This window comes from Schistocerca gregaria, chromosome 1, assembly GCF_023897955.1.
Source record: "Schistocerca gregaria isolate iqSchGreg1 chromosome 1, iqSchGreg1.2, whole genome shotgun sequence".
In the NCBI taxonomy this organism is placed as follows: Eukaryota; Metazoa; Arthropoda; class Insecta; order Orthoptera; family Acrididae; genus Schistocerca; species Schistocerca gregaria.
Genome location: NC_064920.1, coordinates 571,478,010 through 571,499,364, shown reverse-complemented (window position 1 = coordinate 571,499,364; position 21,355 = coordinate 571,478,010).

Here is a 21,355-nt window from a genome sequence, read left to right as displayed (position 1 = left end):
TTCTGGCTCCCTCCTCTGCAGTCACCCATCTCTGAACTGAAACAAAATAATATGTTGGAAATTTTTCGATTTCTCCACTAGGCACTACATTTTGTAGCGTCCACCGTTCCACTCATTATCTCCAAATGACAAAATGATAATACGTAAACTCAAACAGCAACAGTGAATTACAAATAACAAATGAGACCCGATAAATAAACCCATAACAACCGAAATACCAATATGGAATACAAAAGCGCTGCAAAGTTACACAACAACCTAATACTTGTCTTTGTATTATTTGCAGTTTGCATTCTGTCACTGCTGCTAAGCGTAAATACACTATCTAACAAAAAAATTTATGGGTTGGAGGGTACGTGATTACGAAATTGAGTCATATTTACAAAGAATTTGGTATATGTGACCAGTTAATACACTACTGGCCATTAAAATTGCTACACCACGAAGATGACGTGCTACAGACGCGAAATTTAACCGACAAGAATAGTAATAATGAGCGTATGGCATTGGTGGCCGGGAGACCCTCGCGGGGCGGTTCGGCCGTCGCTCCACCCGTTCTTTAACGCCACTACGGCGACTTGCGAGTGAATGAGGATGAAACGATGATGAAAGACACACAACACCCAGTCATCTCGAGGCAGAGAAAATCCATGACCACACCTCGAATCGAACGCTCGACCCCATGCGCGGGAAGCGAGAACGCTACCGCAAAACCATGAGCCGTGGACGACAAGTAGAAGATGCTCTGATGTGCAAATGATTAGCTTTTCAGAGCATTCACATAAGGTTGCCGTCGGTGGCGACACCTACAACGAGCTGACATGAGGAAAGTTTCCGACCGATTTCTCATACACAAACAGCAGTTGTCCGGTGTTGCCTGGTGAAACGTTGTTGTGATGCCTCGTGTAATGAGGAGAAATGCGTACCGTCACGTTTCAGACTTTGATAAAGGTCGAAATGTAGCCTATCACGATTGCGGTTTATCGTATCACGACATTGCACGCGTTGGTCGAGACCCAATGACTGTTAGTAGAATATGGAATCGGTGGGTTCAAGAGGGTAATCCAAAACCCCGTGCTGGATCCCAACCGCCTTGTATCACTAGCAGTCGAGATGACAGGCATCTTATCCGCATGGCTGTAACGGATCGTGCAGCCATGTCTCGATACCTGAGTCAACAGATGGGGACGTTTGCAAGACAACAACCATCTGCAAGAACATTTGCACGACGTTTGCAGCAGCATGGACTATCAGCTCGGAGACCATGGCTGCGGTTACCCTTGACGCTGCATCACAGACAGGAGCGCCTGCGATGGTGTACCCAACGACGAACCTGGGTGCAGAAATTGCAAAACGTCATTTTTTTTGGATCAATCCAGGTTCTGTTTACAGCATCATGATGGTCGCATCCGTGTTTTGCAACATCGCGGTGAACGCACATTGGAAGCGTGTTATCGTCATCGCCATATGGCGTATTACCCGGCGTGATGATATGGGGTGCATTGGTTATACGTTGAACAGTGGACGTTACATTTTAGATGTGTTACGACCCGTGGCTGTACCCTTCATTCGATCCCTACGAAACCCTACATTTCAGCAGGATAATGCACGACCGCATGTTGCAGGTCCTGTACGGGCCTTTCTGGGTACAGTAAATGTTTGACTGCTGCCCTGGCCATCACATTCTCCAGATATCTCACCAATTGAAAACGTCTGGTTAATGGTGGTCGAGCAACTGGCGCGTCACAATACCCCATTCACTATTCTTGATGAACTGTGGTATCGTGTTGAAGGTGCATCGGCAGCTGTACCTGTACAAGCCAACCAAGCTTTGTTTGACTCAATCCCCAGGAGTATCAAGGCCTTTATTACGGCCAGAGGTGGTTGTTCTGGGTACTGATTTCTCAGGATCTATGGACCCAAATTGCGTGAAAATGTAATCACATGTCAGTTCTAGTATAATGAATACCCGTTTATCATCTGCATTTCTTCTCAGTGTAGTAATTTTAATGGCCAGTAGTGTAGTATGACGCTGCACCCACTCTGGCGTGAATGCTTGCACTGATTCGGTTGATAAGTGTCACAAAGCAATTTTACAGCTACCCTTGATGTCGCGGATACTGGCACTGGGCCAGAGTTGACGTTAGAGCTGGTCCATCACATGTCTTATAGGTGAGAGAGCTGGAGTTCTTGTTGGTCAAGGGAGTGCCGCAACATTACCCAGACAGTTCACAGAGACACGTACCAGGTTTGAAAAGAATCATCCTGTTGAAACACGGCACCTCGATACTATCGTATCAGAGATAATACATGAGGGCACATGACGTCCATGACGTACAGTTGTGCCGTACGAGTTCACAACACAGTTAGTATTGCTTGAGGGAAGTCATACCCGACACCTCCCTACGTCATGACGACAGGAGTAGCACTGCTGTTCCTTTCCAAACATTGGTGGAATGAAACCTCTCTGCCCGCCGCCGCCATACTCGCCGACGATGATCATCCCGGGACATAATGCGACACCACTCATCAGTAGTCGATGTTTCCCCGTTACAGCATCAGTACAGTCGCAGCCTTTTGTGTTGTTGTGATAAAAGAAGACAACTCGTGGGACGTTAGTCCGGCTGCTGCTGATCACTGTCCAGTAGTTCGGGATGACACACAATTCTGCAAGGAATCCATTACCAGTTCTCGAACGGCAGGCTAAGATGCTATTATGTGCTTCGTGCCCAATACGACGATCTTCCCTTGTGGGGGTCAGACGTGGTTGAAAACGAGTATCCCTGCCCTAACGCTAGCATGCAGTCCGGCATCAGACCACTACTACTTCCGAATGCCCAGAAAATCTGGATATTGCACGACCAACAGCAAAATGGAGACTCACATGGAGAACCCCTTTCAAATTTTGCCAGGTGCTGTTAACGCTGTCTCAGACGAGTACACGACGTTTCAGCGTACTTCACTTTGATCACAGAACATGTAGCGCTGCTCGCGCTCATTATAAACGTCACAAGGCCTGGAAACAACACTAAACATTAAGAACATCAATGCAGTGTGGTGGCCATTCTACCCGTCACAGACAATTGCAACTCCATTTAATCATTTGCCGATCATGTACATTGACATCAGCACATTTCTTCTTTTTACTTTATCTTGTCATGTTGTTGTCGTCGTTGTTCTGTTCTTCAGTCCTGAGACTGGTTTGATGCAGCTCCCCATGCTACTCTAAACTGTGCAAGCTTCCTCATCTCCCAGTACCTACTGCAACCTACATCTTTCTGAATCTGCTTAGTGTAAAAAAAATGGCACTGAGCACTATGGGACTCAACTGCTGTGGTCATTAGTCCCCTAGAACTAAGAACTACTTAAACCTAACTGACCTAAGGACATCACACACATCCATGCCCGAGGCAGGATTCGAAACTGCGACCGTAGCAGTCGCACGGCTCCGGACTGCGCGCCTAGAACCGCGAGACCACCGCGGCCGGCTGCTTAGTGTAGTCATCTCTTGGTCTCCCTCTATGATTTTTACCCTCTACGCTGCCTTCCAATTGGTGATCCCTTGTTACCTCAGAACATGTCCTACCAACCGATCCCTTCTTCTGGTCAAGTTGTACCACAAACTTCTCTTCTCCCCAATCCTATTCAATACTTCCTCATTAGTTATGTGATCTACCCATCTAATCTTCAGCATTCTTCTGTAGCACCACATTTCGAAAGCTTCTATTGTCTTCTTGTCCAAACTATTTATCATCCATGTTTCACTTCCATACATGGCTACACTCCATACAAATACTTTCAGAAACGACTTCCTGACCATTAAATCTATACTCGATGTCAACAAGTTTCTCTCCTTCAAAAACGCTTTCCTTGCCATTGCCAGTCTACATTTTATATCCTCTCTACTTCGACCATCATCACTTATTTTGCTGCCTTCCAATTGGTGATCCCTTGATACCTCAGAACATGTCCTACCAACCGATCCCTTCTTCTGGTCAAGTTGTACCACAAACTTCTCTTCTCCCCAATCCTATTCAATACTTCCTCATTAGTTATGTGATCTACCCATCTAATCTTCAGCATTCTTCTGTAGCACCACATTTCGAAAGCTTCTATTGTCTTCTTGTCCAAACTATTTATCATCCATGTTTCACTTCCATACATGGCTACACTCCATACAAATACTTTCAGAAACGACTTACTAACCATTAAATCTATACTCGATGTCAACAAGTTTCTCTCCTTCAAAAACGCTTTCCTTGCCATTGCCAGTCTACATTTTATATCCTCTCTACTTCGACCATCATCACTTATTTTGCTCCCCAAACATCAGAACTCATTTACCACTTTAAGTGCCTCATTACCTAATCTAATTCCCTCAGCATCACCCAACTTAATTCGACAACATTCCGTTATCCTCGTTTTGCTTTTCTTGATGTTCATCTTATGTCCTTCTTTCATGCAGTACATACATGTCCAGGGTGATTCTTGTTAACTTTTAAAAAGAAACGAAACGGCGTAGATGACGCTGATAGAAGTAATTTAATGTTAAGATACATGGAGCTGCAAATGTCGGGTAATCCCGGAAAAGTGGATGACAAATGTTGAACTTGTTTTGTCACCAAATGATGTACCTCACCGCACGTGCAAGGATTGGGATTGTCGATACTATTCTCGCCGGTAGGAGGCAGTGCTGCGCATTGCTCCGCTAGGCTGCTCTTTTTTCGAGCACCTTTCGTAAATGGGGACTGTTTCAAACATAGAAGTTACAAATTTATTGTCCCCATTGTAGCCAAGCAAACGCTGTTCTTATTTTTCGTTTCTTTCCCTTTTTGTTATAAAGAGAACGTAGGCCATTTACACGTAGCGAAACAATTTGGAAGCTTATGCTCATTTACTTGTGACGCATTAGGCTAGGTTTTTGTTGTGCTGTACTTTACAATAAACCAGTGGACACTGCGAGACCAGCAAATAAAATAATAAACATTACCTCAATGCAGACACAAGGCTCTATAACTCACTGCAAAAAATACTGCCTGACACACGCAAAACTCGAATCCTGAGCTCCACGCGTTAAAGTGGCGCACGTGGGCCCAGAGCCACATAGACCATTGTTCTTGACTTGACTTGGGTTAGTGTGCCACCGTTGTACGTGTGGCGTGGTGCCTCATCTGGTGACGTCACACGTTCAACAATTGTCATCCACTTTTGGGGAATTTACCGACACTGGCTGCCCCATCTGTCTTATATTGAAACACCTGTCTCAGTCTCATGCGTCATCTACGTCGCTTCCAGGGTTTTAAACGTTAATAATGAGTAGATTTACCTTCCATCTCTCCTAAATCACTGCATTGATTTCAACCAAACTTGGTACACATATCACTTACTCTCTGAAAAAAGCCACTGTGGGGGCAACCTATCTCTCAAAAAGGAGGGGGGGGGGTGAGAAAGAAACGTAGCTCACGACGAGGAAATAGCCATACTACATTCATCCCGTATTTGAAAATGAGAGCAAACGTTTACAACTTAAATGCTTGTTTTGTAAATAAAACTGCCTTTTCCTGCTGCTAGTTACTTTATTTATCCCCTAAATAAGTATTTAAATGCTTACTGCGGAGGATGGCCACACAAACAATCTTGTTGTTTACCACTTACCTAAAAAAAAAAGTTCAAATGTGTGTGAAATCTTATGGGACTTGACTGTTAAGGTCATCAGTCCCTAAGCTTACACACTACTTAACCTAAATTATCTTAAGGGCAAACACACACACCCTTGCCTGAGGGAGGACTCGAACCTCCACCGGGACCAGGCGGCACAGTCTATGACTGCAGCGCCTTAGAGCGCTCGGCTAATCCCGCGAGGCCCAGTTATCTCATTTTCGCTATTAATGCAGTAGGACTGTCGCATCAAGTATGATCACTTAAATTATTACTTCTGTACTACTGACTCTGCTCGCAACACATTTTACAGACGGTATCTCCATATACAACTGAATGTATCTGCAAAATATTATCACTGTAAGGCAAATAGCTCAGAAGATATGACATAATAAACATTGAGCTGCGTGGAAACGACACTGCAGAGAGAAATTTACTAGCTATACAGGTGAAACATGTGTGAAGATATATATGAAATACGCTAAATACTGTTGAAATATATGTGAAAGGTGCGGACAAGGGTAAAGCTCCTCCTAAACTCCTGGATCTATTTCAGCCAAACTTCGTGCACAAGTTACTCTCTATCTTTAAAAAAAGTACTGTGAGATTGAGAACTACCAAATTCTTATTGGAGTGAGGATAACGTCCTGGTATTGGAGACAGAGGGGGAAAGGGAAGGAGGGGATGGTGAGACAGAGATGGAAGGATGGGATGTACGAGGGTCATTCAGTAATTAAAGAGACAAAATGGTCTGAAGAAAAAAGCGTTTATTTTTACAAAACAATACTTTTTCAACTTTTCAACGTAATTAACTTGAACTTTTATGCACTTGTTCCAACGGGCTACAAGCTTTTTTATTCCGGCTGCAAAGAACTCTTTATCTTGATGTTTGAACCAATTTCCCACAAACTTTTCCACGTCCTCGTTGTCCTGGAACCTCTTCCCATATAATCCTTCCTTCTGTTCATCAAAACAAATGGAAATCTCTAGGTGCTAAATCAGGTCTGTACGGGGGATGAGGCAGTGCTACCCAGCCCATTTCGTCGATGGTTCCACGGGTTAGGTGAGCAATATGAGGACTTGTGTTATCTTGCTGGAGAATCACACTTCTCCTGAGATCCACGTCGTCTCTCTCTCATGGCTAGCTTCATCTTGTTTAATAAAACTGTAGTATTGGCTGTTCATTCTACGCTGCTCTTTGAGAAAATCACAAAAGACCGGTCTTTCAGCATCTCAAAACACCGTCAACATGACTTTTCCTGCAGATGCTTTGGTTTTGATTTTTTCTTATAAGTTGATTTGCTTCCACTGCAGGTTTTGTCTTTTTGATTCTGGCCTATCATAGGGAACGCTACCGCACGAATACGAGTTGCGGACTACAGATAATGTTATGAACTGTACCAGTACTAACTTGAACTTTATCAATTATCATTTCCACAGTCACACGACGGTCGGCACGAATAACGTCATCAGTTCGACTTTTAAGTGAGGGAGTTGAAACTGCAACTGGTCGGCCAGAACGGTGCCGCCAGTCACCGAGTCGCGACCATTTTTGAACTGCTCTACCTACTAATAAAAATTTTCACGAGTCATACGACCTTCACCATAAACTTCCGACATTCTACAGTACATATTCAATGGTTTCTCGCTTTCAGAAAGCAAAAAATGAATAACAGAACGTTGTTAAACTAATGTGGACGTTTCAAGCAGACTCATCATCGTGAAATGTAGTTTTGACGTTGTAAACAAAACAATGTTGATACATCAGTCGATCAGGGCCCATCTCAGTGATGGCTACTTAAAGCCTTAAGAGTACCAAACTTGTCCTACTAAGATCTTTTCCCAGACTAATTTGTCTCTTTAATTAATTAATGATACGAAGCTCAACTTTGTTTTTTTTTAAAAATTGGATGCTATACTTTGGTACTCATTTTCTGATAGCGGCTGTCAAGATGAAACCAATGATGTGTAACAAAAAAAAAAATGGCTCTGAGCACTATGGGACTCAACTGCTGAGGTCATTAGTCCCCTAGAATTTAGAACTACTTAAACCTAACTAACCTAAGGACATCACATCACATGCCCGAGGCAGGATTCGAACCTGCGACCGTAGCAGTCGCACGGTTCCGGATTGCGGGCCTAGAACGCGAGACCACCACGGCCGGCGATGTGTAACAGTAAGGTCTTTGAAGGACTATGAAGATCAAAAAGGTGGCATGAACGTCCATTCACAGAAGGTGTTCGAAGTGATGACCATTGGTATCGATGCAGTTCTGCTATCTTCTTATCATGTACTGAGTGGTATTCCTTATCACATCGGCACTCACCGATGCACATGGTCTGACAATTTTCTCTCGTATATCGTGCAAATAGTAAATATTCGCCGAATTCGGTGTATCCATCCAACGTGCGATTAACATGAAAAGACCATTCGACAGTTTCGCAATGCAACACTACTATGAACGGTAAGACCAGCATCGTCGAATCAAGCGAATGTGAATGATGTATTCCTTCGAAGAACAAGTCGATAAACTTCTCATTTAGGGGAAACGCCAACGAAATTCAGTGAGAGCTAGAGAGTTATACGCTGAAAGATATCCTCAAAGTATTTACCCTAAATATGAGTATGTGTATGATAAATTGAGAACAACTAGATCTTTAACACATCGATAACATATCCGGCAAACGAAACTTACTAACGAGGAAACGGAAATTGGTACTCTTGCCACTGTCGTTCGAGACCCTTCTGTTAGTTCACGTCAAATCGCAAGGGAAATTGGCATGAGCCAGAATCGTGTAGTTCGTGTTTCGCATCGCCATAAATATCATCCTTACCATATCAGTTCAAATGGTTCAAATGGCTCTGAGCACTATGGGACTTAACATCTTAGGTCATCAGTCCCCTAGAACTTACAACTACTTAAACCTAACTAACCTAAGGACATCACACATATCCATGCCCGAGGCAGGATTCGAACGTGCGACCGTAGCAGTTCGGCGGTTCCAGACTGACGCGCCGAGAACCGCTTGGCCACCGCGGCCGGCTTACCATATCAGTCTCCATCAAGAATTAGCTGGTACGGATTTTCTGTGTCGAATTGAATTCTGCCGATGGACTCCACTTCAGGTTCAGAGGGATGACACATTTATTAATTTGATTTTATTTACTGGCGAGGCTACATTCACGAACTATGAAAAAGTTAATTTGCATAACATGCATTATTGGGCAACTGAAAATCCATGATGGCTGCAGCAAGTTGCACACCAAAAAGCGCGGTCGATAAATTTATGGTGCGGTGTTCTGGAAGACAGAATTATAGACCCCTATTTCATCGAAGGAAATCTTAATGATAGGAAGTACACCACATTCCTGCAAGAAACATTAGGTCTGTTCTTGGAAGAAACACCTTTAGGAACAAGGAACATAATTTAGTATTTACTTGATGGGTGTCGGGCAGATTTCCCGCCGATGGCTAGAAATGAGTTCCAGAGACAATTCCCAAATCGTTGTATTGAACGCGGTGGAGATGTGTCGTGGCCGGCTCCTTCACCAGACTTGACGCCTCTGGATTTTTCCGTGTAGGGATTCGTAAAAGACATTGTCTATAAAGAAGTTCCAACTACATCTGAAGATATGCGAGAGAGAATTGTCAGAGCATGTGCTACGATAAGCGCCGATGTGGTAAGGAATACCACTCAATCCATGATAAGAAGATTGCAGGCCTGTACTGATCCAATGGTTATCACTTGGTACACCTTCTATAAACGGACGTTCATGTCACTTTTGGACCTTCGGTGACCTTCAAAGACCTTACTGTTACCCATCATTGGATTCGTCTCTATAGCCGCTATCAGGAAATAAGTACCAAACTGTAACAACCATTTAAAGAAACGAAGTTGACCTTCATATCTCTGAAGCGACCCCACCTAGCCACAAAAAACCAACGTCGTATTATGGCCCCTGTTGTCCTATGCAACTTATGTCCCACAAATTTTTCAGCTACTATCATACTTTCGGAGTTATCCTTGGTGGCAATAGTTAGTGACTCACCCTGTATAATCATTTGAGAGGCATCGTATTGCCGCATTGGCATCCAGTGCTCCAGGCCTGCTGATATATTGTACACGAATCGTCGCCACTCACATCTCCTGCAGTTTCTTAGGATACAGGGTGCCGTTTTAATGAAAGTATTTCTGCAATGTTTTTTAGAAACATTAATGCAAACACATTTCACGAACTCGTAGCAAGCTTGTCAAAAAATCCCATATTTACACTCTGTCTGAGGATTAAAATTAACGCTGATTGATGCATTAGGCGATCCGTCACAACCTGCAGCAAGAGGATAACAAACAGAGGAAGAAGATAAACAAGGAAACTGTTCAATTGAACTTTAGAAGCTAAGATACGTAATCGTGGCTTTAGAGGGGTTTTCCAATTTGATATCCTTGTATTTTATACATTAAGTATGAGGTCGCTCCACGTCACAAATTCGCGTACATCACTTACTTCCACATGTAAGCTTAATTAAAATTGAGAAAGAAAATGTGGTGCTCAAACGAAGTAACATGGAACACGTAACGCTGTATTAAATTAACTACTTTTATTCATGATTCGCTCCGGGCTTGTGGCGCAGTGTAAGACACCGAACTCGTACTTGGGACCAACAAATCTGCAATTCTTTTTTGCTCGGCTTGGTTTAATAAGATTTTCGAAGTCGTCCTGAATTACTCCAGGTAAACTCGGAGATGAGTGTTCCAACCATGCCAAGGGTGATTTCACCCTCCGCTCCCCGTCCCTCCGACCCGACATGCACACGCACGCACGCCTCACACACACACACACACACACATGCCCTATCTACGAGAAAATTTGTCTCGAGAGTCCTCTTCGTTGACGAGGCTGTAAACAATTTCTGGCCTGTCCATTGACCAAGGCCAAAATATTGTGCAATAAGTGCCAGCGGACACACTTCACCCACAGAACCCAGTCGCTGATTAGCGGCACGTGTCTCATTGATCTCAAAACGTTACTGTGTCAAAACTGAGGGACAAATACTTTATCATCACGAGGAAATCTTTAGTGTCAGATGATTGCCAAAAATTCCCAGAGTCGCCCCACCAATTAGAAACTGGCGTTTTGTGGATTTCTGGCGCGGCTATCGGCTGTTATCGTTTGCTGTGGTAGCAAAAGAGGTCAGGGTTACGAGTTTCTCACGTCAAGGACCGCCACGTGCCAGCCTCTCCCTAATGTACACAGCGAAAACAGAGTCTTCTCTCGTAATCCGCTGTCAGAGGTCATCTAACAATAATATCTTGAGAGATAACATTTAAGTATGCATTACCCGCAGATGACAATATCAAAAAAATTTCAAGCTCAAGGAAAATTTTGCCACGTGCCAGCCTCTCCCTAATGTACACAGCGAAAACAGAGTCTTCTCTCGTAATCCGCTGTCGGAGGTCATCTGACAATAATATCTTGAGAGATAACATTTAAGTATGCATTACCCTCAGATGACGATATCAAAAAAATTTCAAGCTCAAGGAAACTTTTGGCATGGAGAGGGTGCCCCCGACTCGGGATCAGCCAAATATTCCCTCTGTAGCGTATATCCTACTGTCCGATCGCGATACTTGAGAGAAGGCAGCTCCACGAACCAGAGCCTGTTATGTTCGTTTGCCTAACACTCAGACAAAATGCAAATTTACTTGTTTTATTCTTTCAAAATTGTAGTCCTATGTATTGACAGCTAATATAAATTCGTTCAGCCATTCATTGTCACATTACGTATCGTAAACCGCATTATGAAGGATAGCCTTCAGCGACGTCTTACATTAATACGAATAATCAGCCATTGGAGACAAATTCTATGAAGTATACTATGCCGTCACAAGCCGTCACGAAGCCGCGGCCCTTAAAAATCCGCACCACAGATGCGGCAAGGGTGGTCGAGTAACTCAGCTGCGGTGCTGCGCCACGTTCATCGCGTAGCAGACGCCACCGCGAAGAACTTCTGGAGAAGAGTAAGAGGAAGAGGGAGTGGAGTCTCGGCTTGCAGAGCGGGCGAGCAACAAGCAGCAGGCAGATACTAAGAGAGGAAACGGTCTCCACTCCGTGGCTGATGTGGTGGGACAGCAGCAACGAGGAAGAGTGCGCTGGCCGGGCACTTGAGATATTACGCAGCTGGACGCAGTTTGCTTCGCGGCTAGCTCACTAGTCGTTTCCGAAGCCGAACCTGTGAAACCTTCCCGTCTCCTCTATATCTCTTTTTCTTAATGATAACCTTCCCTTTTACAATAACCTATGTAACATTCCCTTAGGATTTCTTTCTCTTGCTTAATAATAACAAATGAAATCTTCCCTTTGAAATTTATTCTCTTTCTCAATCTTCGCATACAAATTTAATTTCTGCTTTTTAAAAGTGATTTTCAGATTATTTCGACGAAACATAGAATGTGTCGTCGTCGTGGCCCTCAGTTGTTATCTTCAATAACCCAAAACTGTTCCTTACCTTTTTTACTGATACTGGATCGCCATATGACCGCTACATCGAACTGCGACATGAATATACTTACTCTGTTTTACTATACTCTATTAGCTGCTGGTGGGCTTTCACAATAAGTGGCTGCATTTATTACCAAAGCTGACGTTATTCTTTAATAGCAAAGCTGACGTTATTCTTAAATTAATTTTACTGAAGTTACGTAATTCATAGTTAAACTTTTTCTTGACAACAATAAAATTTTGCAAAGTTTTACGTTGATGGTTTATGGGAAGGATTATAATTAGAAATGCAATATTGCTGGCAAAAATTAATTATATGCTGAATGAAATGGTTTTAGAAACGTTCAAATGGGACTTACTTTTTACAATAATCTTACAACTAGCAATGCGCAAACATACCTTCAGTAGTCTTGAGTTTCTCAAAAAAGTAATTCAATAATATTAGTTCCTCTTATTTTAATAGTTAGCTGATGTCTCTGTACATACATTTATAATCTCTTGTAAATCATAGCTAGTGGCTGGCAGGCACACCGCTCCTCTCAAGCTCTCGCTTCAGACCTCCTACTGACTCGCTTCACTTCTCGCTTACTACTGACTTCCTACGAACGCTAAAGTGCGGTCTCTCCTGGCAACAATGCTTTCTGGTGCTGACAATCCCTGCTACCATTACAAAATGTATCAATGCGCGGTCTTTCCCGCTCTTTTCTTAAAATGTATCCATGCACGGTCTCTCCACCTCTTTTTAAAATTATATCAATTTGCGGCCTCTCTTGTCAACAATACTTTGGTGCAGGCACTCCCTGCTACCACAATTATATCCAACATGACAGATATTAATTATTCCTACTTACCCTATTAATAAAACATAAACATCTTTCATAAATTGTGATTTGACAATAAACAATAGAAATATACACGTCTTACGCCTAGAGACACAGTGTGTGTTGTAAGAAGCTGTTGTTCTCTGCTGGTTGCGTGTCTGCAAATGTTATAAGTTAATGTGGGCTGCTGTATCTACTGTGTAATTCTGCATGATCAGCACACATGATATTATGTGAATGCGTGGTGCCTCTTCTTTCGAACATCAGAACTTTAGCGGCATCAACCAGTGACGAGTGAAAATGTGGATTTGAACCCAGGGTCTCCTGCTTACTAGCCAGTTGCGTTAACCACTGCGCTTCCCGGACACATTATGTGTCGCAACTGCGCGGACTGTCTCTGCACGCCTCTCGACCGAATCACATTCCCACCCAGAGACACCTATGCGCAGTCCCAATCCACGTCCTCCATGCTCCCTACTGACAGATTCCCGCCGGAGGTCGGACGTATGTGTGCATCCACACTGAAGAAGGTGGATTCATTGGCCATCGAGGCGACTGAATATATGAAAGCGTGGAGTCTGTCTCCACGCGTAATCGGCAGCTGTGAAACATACACTCCTGGAAATGGAAAAAAGAACACATTGACACCGGTGTGTCAGACCCACCATACTTGCTCCGGACACCGAGAGGGCTGTACAAGCAATGATCACACGCACGGCACAGCGGACACACCAGTCCCAGTCCGGCACAAATTTTCATTATTGTCATTCCATTCTACAGTCGATAGTAGTTCTCGTTTGCAATTGCAAATTTATTTGATGTTTCGTAACGACTATGGTCGCCGCAGTACCTGTTCTTTTGGACAAGCATGCATGTCCAAATTCCTCGTACTCAGGATAACACAGTCACTGAAATATAGCAATAATACACTCCTGGAAATGGAAAAAAGAACACATTGACACCGGTGTGTCAGACCCACCATACTTGCTCCGGACACTGCGAGAGGGCTGTTCAAGCAATGATCACACGCACGGCACAGCGGACACACCAGGAACCGCGGTGTTGGCCGTCGAATGGCGCTAGCTGCGCAGCATTTATGCACCGCCGCCGTCAGTGTCAGCCAGTTTGCCGTGGCATACGGAGCTCCATCGCAGTCTTTAACACTGGTAGCATGCCGCGACAGCGTGGACGTGAATCATATGTGCAGTTGACGGACTTTGAGCGAGGGCGTATAGTGGGCATGCGGGAGGCCGGGTGGACGTACCGCCGAATTGCTCAACACGTGGGGCGTGAGGTCTCCACAGTACATCGATGTTGTTACCAGTGGTCGGCGGAAGGTGCACGTGCCCGTCGACCTGGGACCGGACCGCAGCGACGCACGGATGTACGCCAAGACCGTAGGATCCTACGCAGTGCCGTAGGGGACCGCACCGCCACTTCCCAGCAAATTAGGGACACTGTTGCTCCTGGGGTATCGGCGAGGACCATTCGCAACCGTCTCCATGAAGCTGGGCTACGGTCCCGCTCACCGTTAGGCCGTCTTCCGCTCACGCCCCAACGTCGTGCAGCCCGCCTCCAGTGGTGTCGTGACAGGCGTGAATGGAGAGACGAATGGAGACGTGTCGTCTTCAGCGATGAGAGTCGCTTCTGCCTTGGTGCCAATGATGGTCGTATGCGTGTTTGGCGCCGTGCAGGTGAGCGCCACAATCAGGACTGCATACGACCGAGGCACACAGGGCCAACACCCGGCATCATGGTGTGGGGAGCGATCTCCTACACTGGCCGTACACCTCTGGTGATCGTCGAGGGGACACTGAATAGTGCACAGTACATCCAAACCGTCATCGAACCCATCGTTCTACCATTCCTAAACCGGCAAGGGAACTTGCTTTTCCAACAGGACAATGCACGTCCGCATGCATCCCGTGCCACCCAACGTGCACTAGAAGGTGTAAGTCAACTACGCTGGCCAGCAAGATCTCCGGATCTGTCCCCCATTGAGCGTGTTTGGGACTGGATGAAGCGTCGTCTCACGCGGTCTGCACGTCCAGCACGAATGCTGGTCCAACTGAGGCGCCAGGTGGAAATGGCATGGCAAGCCGTTCCACAGGACTACATCCAGCATCTCTACGATCGTCTCCATGGGAGAATAGCAGCCTGCATTGCTGCGAAAGGTGGATATACACTCGCTCGTATTCGTGCGGTAGCGTTCTCGATTCCCGCGCCCATGTTCCCGGGTTCGATTCCCGGCGGGGTCTCGGATTGTTCTGCCTCGTGATGACTGGCTGTTGGGGGCTTTCTTTAAGTTAGTTAGGTTTAAGTAGTTCTAAGTTCTATGGGACTGATGACCATAGATGTTAAGTTCCATAGCGCTCAGAGCCATTTGAGCCTTTTTTTTTTTTTGGACTGTACAACACAACAATAAAAACAACAACAAGTGGTGCTCGATGGGAATCTGGGACGGCCAAGGGGCGTGCCGAGATAGTCGGCGCAAGTGCGCTGATCACTGTTACTGAGCGGCCAATGATTAACGCACCTATCCAGTAAGCGGGAGATCCCGGCTTCGAACCCCTGTTCGGCACCAATTTTCACTCGGCGCTGCTGGTGCCACACAAAGCCCTGATGCAGGTAATATCAATAGTCCCTTTCCTTTCCTATCTCCCTTCTCCTTCTTCAACTAACATAATACATTACTTTTCTAGTACTGGCTAAGTTAATTGAGTTCGCATCTCTGAATTCCTTACATACACTGTTAAGGTTGTCTGAAGACTGTTTGATTGGCCACTTTCAGTTCGACGCCTTTGAGCTTTACTCATGGTTTTCTAACCAACCCGCTATTTTTTCAGTGTGTATTTTCTTTTAAGACAATCGAATCGCATTCCGTCCGTACTGGTTTACGTTTTCCGTGATTTCTCTAAATCGCTTCAGGCAAATTCCAGGATGGTTTCTTTGAAAGGGCACGGACGACTTCCTTCTCCTTGCTTAATTACTCTGATGGGACCGATGACCCCGCTGTTTGCCCCCCCCCCCCCCAAAAAAAATCAACCAACCAACCAGTCCTTTTAAGATAGGAAGTAGAATATGTAAGTGGTTTTTACAGGGTGTTTCAAAAAAGACCGGTATATTTGAAACGGCAATACAAACTAAACGAGCAGCGATAGAAATACACCGTTTTTTGCAATATGCTTGGGACAACAGTACATTTTCAGGCAGACAAGCTTTCGAAATTACAATAGTTACAATTGTCAACAACAGAAGGCGCTGCAGTCTGGGAAACTCTATAGTACGATATTTTCCTCATGTCCACCATGCGTAGCAATAATATGGCGTAGTCTCTGAATGAAATTACCCGAAACCTTTGACAACGTGTCTGGTGGAATGGCTTCACATGCAGATCAGATGTACTGCTGCAGCTGTTCAATTGTTTCTGGATTCTGGCGGTACACCTGGTCTTTCAAGTGTCCCCACAGAAAGAAGTCACAGGGGTTCATGTCTGGCGAGTAGGGAGGCCAATCCACGCCGCCTCCTGTATGTTTCGGATAGCCCAAAGCAATCACACGATCATCGAAATATTCATTCAAGAAATTAAAGACGTCGGCCGTGCGATGTGGCCGGGCACCATCTTGCATAAACCACGAGGTGTTCGCAGTGTCGTCTAAGGCAGTTTGTACCGCCACAAATTCACGAAGAATGTCCAGTTAGCGTGATGCAGTAATCGTTTCGGATCTGAAAAATGGGCCAATGATTCCTTTGAAAGAAATGGCGGCCCAGACCAGTACTTTTTGAGGATGCAGGGACGATGGGACTGCAACATGCAGCTTTTCGGTTCCCCATATGCGCCAGTTCTGTTTATTGACGAAGCCGTCCAGGTAAAAATAAGCTTCGTCAGTGAACCAAATGCTGCCCACATGCATATCGCCGTCATCAATCCTGTGCACTATATCGTTAGCGAATGTCTCTCGTGCAGCAATGGTAGCGGCGCTGAGGGGTTGCCGCGTTTGAATTTTGTATGGATAGAGGTGTAAAGTCTGGTCCATGAGACGATACGTGGACGTTGGCGTCATTTGGACCGCAGCTGCAACACGGCGAACAGAAACCTGAGGCCGCTGTTGGATCACCTGATGCACTAGCTGCGCGTTGCCCTCTGTGGTTGCCGTACGCGGTCGCTCTACCTTTCCAGTACATTCATCCGTCACGTTCCCAGTCTGTTGAAATCCTTTATTGTATCGCTTTTCAGTCCTTTGGTTACATTGAACCTCCGTTGAAAACTTCGTCTTGTTGCAACAACACTGTGTTCTAGGCGGTGGAATTCCAACACCAGAAAAATCCTCTGTTCTAAGGAATAAACCATGTTGTCCACAGCACACTTGCACGTTGTGAACAGCGCACGTTTACAGCAGAAAGATGACGTACAGAATGGCGCACCCACAGACTGCGTTGTCTTCTATATCTTTCACATCACTTGCAGCGCCATCTGTTGTTGAAAATTGTAACTACTGTAATTTCGAAAGTTTGTCCGCCTAAAAGTGTACTGTTGTCCCAAGCATATTGCAACAAACGGTGTATTTCTATCGCTGCTCGTTTAGTTTTTATTGCCGTTTCAAATATACCGGTCATTTTTGAAACACCCTGTACACTAATTGTTGGACATCGTTTTTGTTTTTTGTAATTTTTTTCTAAGCATCTGCTACAGAGCTGTCTCATTATTTCATTTTCACTAGTTTTTTTCTTCTGGAAGATGAATGTGCCTTACAATACGCTTAAAACTGCACTGTGTGTATGAGTAACTAAACATTGAGAGCTATCTTAAATTAAATAAAGATAATTTTAGCAAATGGCAAACTCAACCCGTTTCTACCACTTGCTACGCTAACAACAAATAATGATTGGAGTTATTTAACGCTAACTGTTAATTGAAGGGGTTGGCGGAACAGAATGCTAGCCTTCAGTTTAGAAAGGATTATTATGATCAAGTTATACGTTTTGTTTTCGAATGAATCATCTGCTGGTAACAAGTTTTTCCAGCTTATACCGCAAAAGAAACTCTCTGATATATAACTCATTTTGTCTTCCTGCATTTATGTTCTGGTCTTTGAGTTTAACCAAGCGTATAACTTGTATCTGAGTTTAACCAAGCGTATAACTTGTATCAACTCAGATGAATTTCTGGTGGATTGCTAATTTTTTCCGCTGATGATTTCAATTATAAGAATAGTTTCGAAATGCACGCTTGAAAGCCAAAAGGTCGCGGGATCAAATTCCAGTCGGATCACGGAGTATTCAGTCTTTTACAGTAACCTTCACCTCTTACCGATGTGGGTTTTTATCAGATATGGCATGTGGTTTTGATACCAGGTTAATCTGTAGGTTCATGTTCGCCAGTATGATTGCTGGGGTAAGTTGCCTTCATGCTAGCCACGAAGGCGGCGTCCAATTGAAACACTTGCAACAGACCTGTGTGCCACACGGAGTCACCATCATCACTACTGGAATAACTTCCAGATTATGTATGTATGTATATTAAATTAAGAAACAAGAAAATATAAAGAAGTATTGCTCCTCCTCATACAATACCAACTTCTTCTCATACTAACTATTAATTTAATTTGAGATGCTATCACAAACATATAAAATTGAAAAATAAAACTTGTTTCATAAAAGGGTTATCAGCAACACGACCCATGAACACAAATATTCAAATAAATTGTACAACGAATGCCCAATAACACGCTCTTAATTACTACAAAATGGTTCAAATGGCTCTGAGCACTATGGGACTTAACTGCTGAGGTCATCAGTCCCCTAGAAATTAGAACTACTTAAATCTAACTAACCTAAGGACATCACAGACATCCATGCCCGAGGCAGGATTCGAACCTGCGACCTTAGCGGTGGCGCGGATCCAGACTATAGCGCCTAGAATCGCTCGGCCACTCCGGCCCGCTAATTACTACAACTCAGATTACTTAATTATTACTGACTGTCATTACTGCTTGCTTCATGTTGCTTTGCCGTAATACTACATCCTAAATACTACTTCCTACCGCTACAGATTACGATTCACCTCTACCTCGATAACTGATACCGCAATAGCTCCTCTAATATCTCTTGATGCTCATGAGGCTCAGTGCTTCTCGTTTCACATAGCTGCCAGACAAGTTCACGACTCAGTTATTCAGAGAGATTCTACCTCATTACATAACAACTAAGTCTACTATTTCAACCGCGTCTTGTATCACCGAATTTCTTCCCAATTAGCTCATTCTCTGTGGAACTAATCGGCTATTTTCTCAGTCAGTTGTTTTCTCACTCTTAGAAACATTCAAAAATAATGTAAATCAATACACATTGTCAGCAGGATTGCTTATACACAACCATCCTCCCTACTGAAATCTGTACTAAGATTCACAAGCATCATTACCGAACGACACTTACGAAACAAAAGCGTCGAGTCGATGGACGCTTATCTATCGTTTCCCCTCTCTGTTCACGACCTCGTATTCCTCCTTATGGAAAGCTGACAAACAGGGAAGGTAAAATTCAGTCAGCTGGTTTAATCATTTTTAAGGTATCGTCCGAGATGAAACAGTGCTTATCGTTCCCCAGTGTTGCTTTAGCACAGCGGGAACAGTGCCCTTCTATCCTGATCTACTGCAGTTTACTTACAGCCTACAGAATTATTCACAATATCCTAACTGCCATGCATGCAAGTATAAGGCACGATCAAAAGGTTTCTTTTCGAAGGCCGTACAGTCAAGAATGCCGATCAGGCAAAATCGCCATGGGCATTACGGGACGTAGTGGGTTGGAGATAGTCGTTCGGTGATGTCCGTAAATGCCTGCTGCACGCCATTGTCCGACAGGAATCGTCGGCTATTCAAGGCCTTTTTTAAGGGACAGAAGGTGTGATAATCGCGTAGTAAGAGTTCAGTACTATAGGGGAGGGGGGGGGGGGGGGGTTGCACGATTGTTTCCCACTTGAGCATCACCGTTCATCAGTGATGGAGACACCAGCTTCTTTGAATTCAATTAGCAATGGGCCTCGGCAGTCAATGAACAGGGTGAGCACCACACTCCCAGCAGATGGCTGGCTCATAAACTTGTTGGGACGAAGGACGATAGACGACACCACTGCATAGTCGACGCTTTCTGGCTCCAGTTCCTAGTGGTAGCATCAGCTTTCGTAGACTGGAACAATGTACTCAAACAATGTGTTGCCTTCAACAGTGAAACACATCAGGTACTTCAGGCAAACAGCGCTCCGGTTTGCTTTTTGTGCTATATTCAACACCACTGGCTGCAGACATTAAGGTAGCCTAAGTACTGCCGGATAATGCGGTGCACGCTACCGACGCAGATGTCGGGTTCCTTTGCTGATGCATGATTGGCTGTGCGCCACTCAGCCCAAATCGCATTCCAACCGCCCGCTTGTTGTTCTCCGTAAAGGATGAGGCTGGCCTCCCAGGTCGACCAGCGTCTTGTATCGAATCGTTAGCAGCACAGAACTTGGCGCACCATTCCACAACAGTGGAATTCTCTGATCGATGTCCACCGCTGTTTGTCCTTTGGCAGCCAACAAAAGAATAAGAGAACGTTGGCCTTGGTCCTGTTTAGACATCTTTGATAAGAACGCCGCTATAGTACACGTTTCCACCTTTATAGCAGGCACACAGTTATGAATGGCTCACTAATCCATTTCCCTTTTTTTTCCTTTATTGAGTTTCGATTTCCCCTGAAGGGGGTGGGCTGGCAGCAGCTTATTACGCCGCTCTTCAGCCGACAGAATTTGTTTTAAAAAGATGAAAAAAATAAAAAATAACAGTTGGCAGATGATCTGCGTGGGGGACGGGAGGCGTATACGGAAGGCGAGGCGGAGTGCATGACGCTCAAGGATCTGGAGGGACTTATAGAATTTGGGGGGGGGGGGGGGGGGAGGGCAGATATCCAGGCAGGACTGGCTTAACAGAGGATGGGACAGATTAAGGATTTATAGGTAAGTAGGATGGTAGAGGGGTGCAACCCCCATGTCCAGCCAGATAGGAGTTTGAGGAGTTGGAGGCGGTTGAGGGCTTTGGATTGGATGGAGCGGAGATGAGGGATCCAGATGAGGTGACAGTCAGTGGTGAGGCCAAGGTAGCTGAGGGTGGGGGTGAGGCGGACAGGACGGGCACAGACAGGAAGGGAGAAATCCAGGAGCCGGAAGGAGCGAGTGGTACGACCTACGATGATTGCTTGGGTCTTGGAAGGATTGATTTTCAGGAGCCACTGGTTACATCATGCAGCAAAAAGCTGAAGGTGATTCTGGAGAAGGTGTTGGGACGTTGGAGGGTAGGAGCGAGGGCGAGGATTGCGATGTCTTCAGGATATTGCAAGA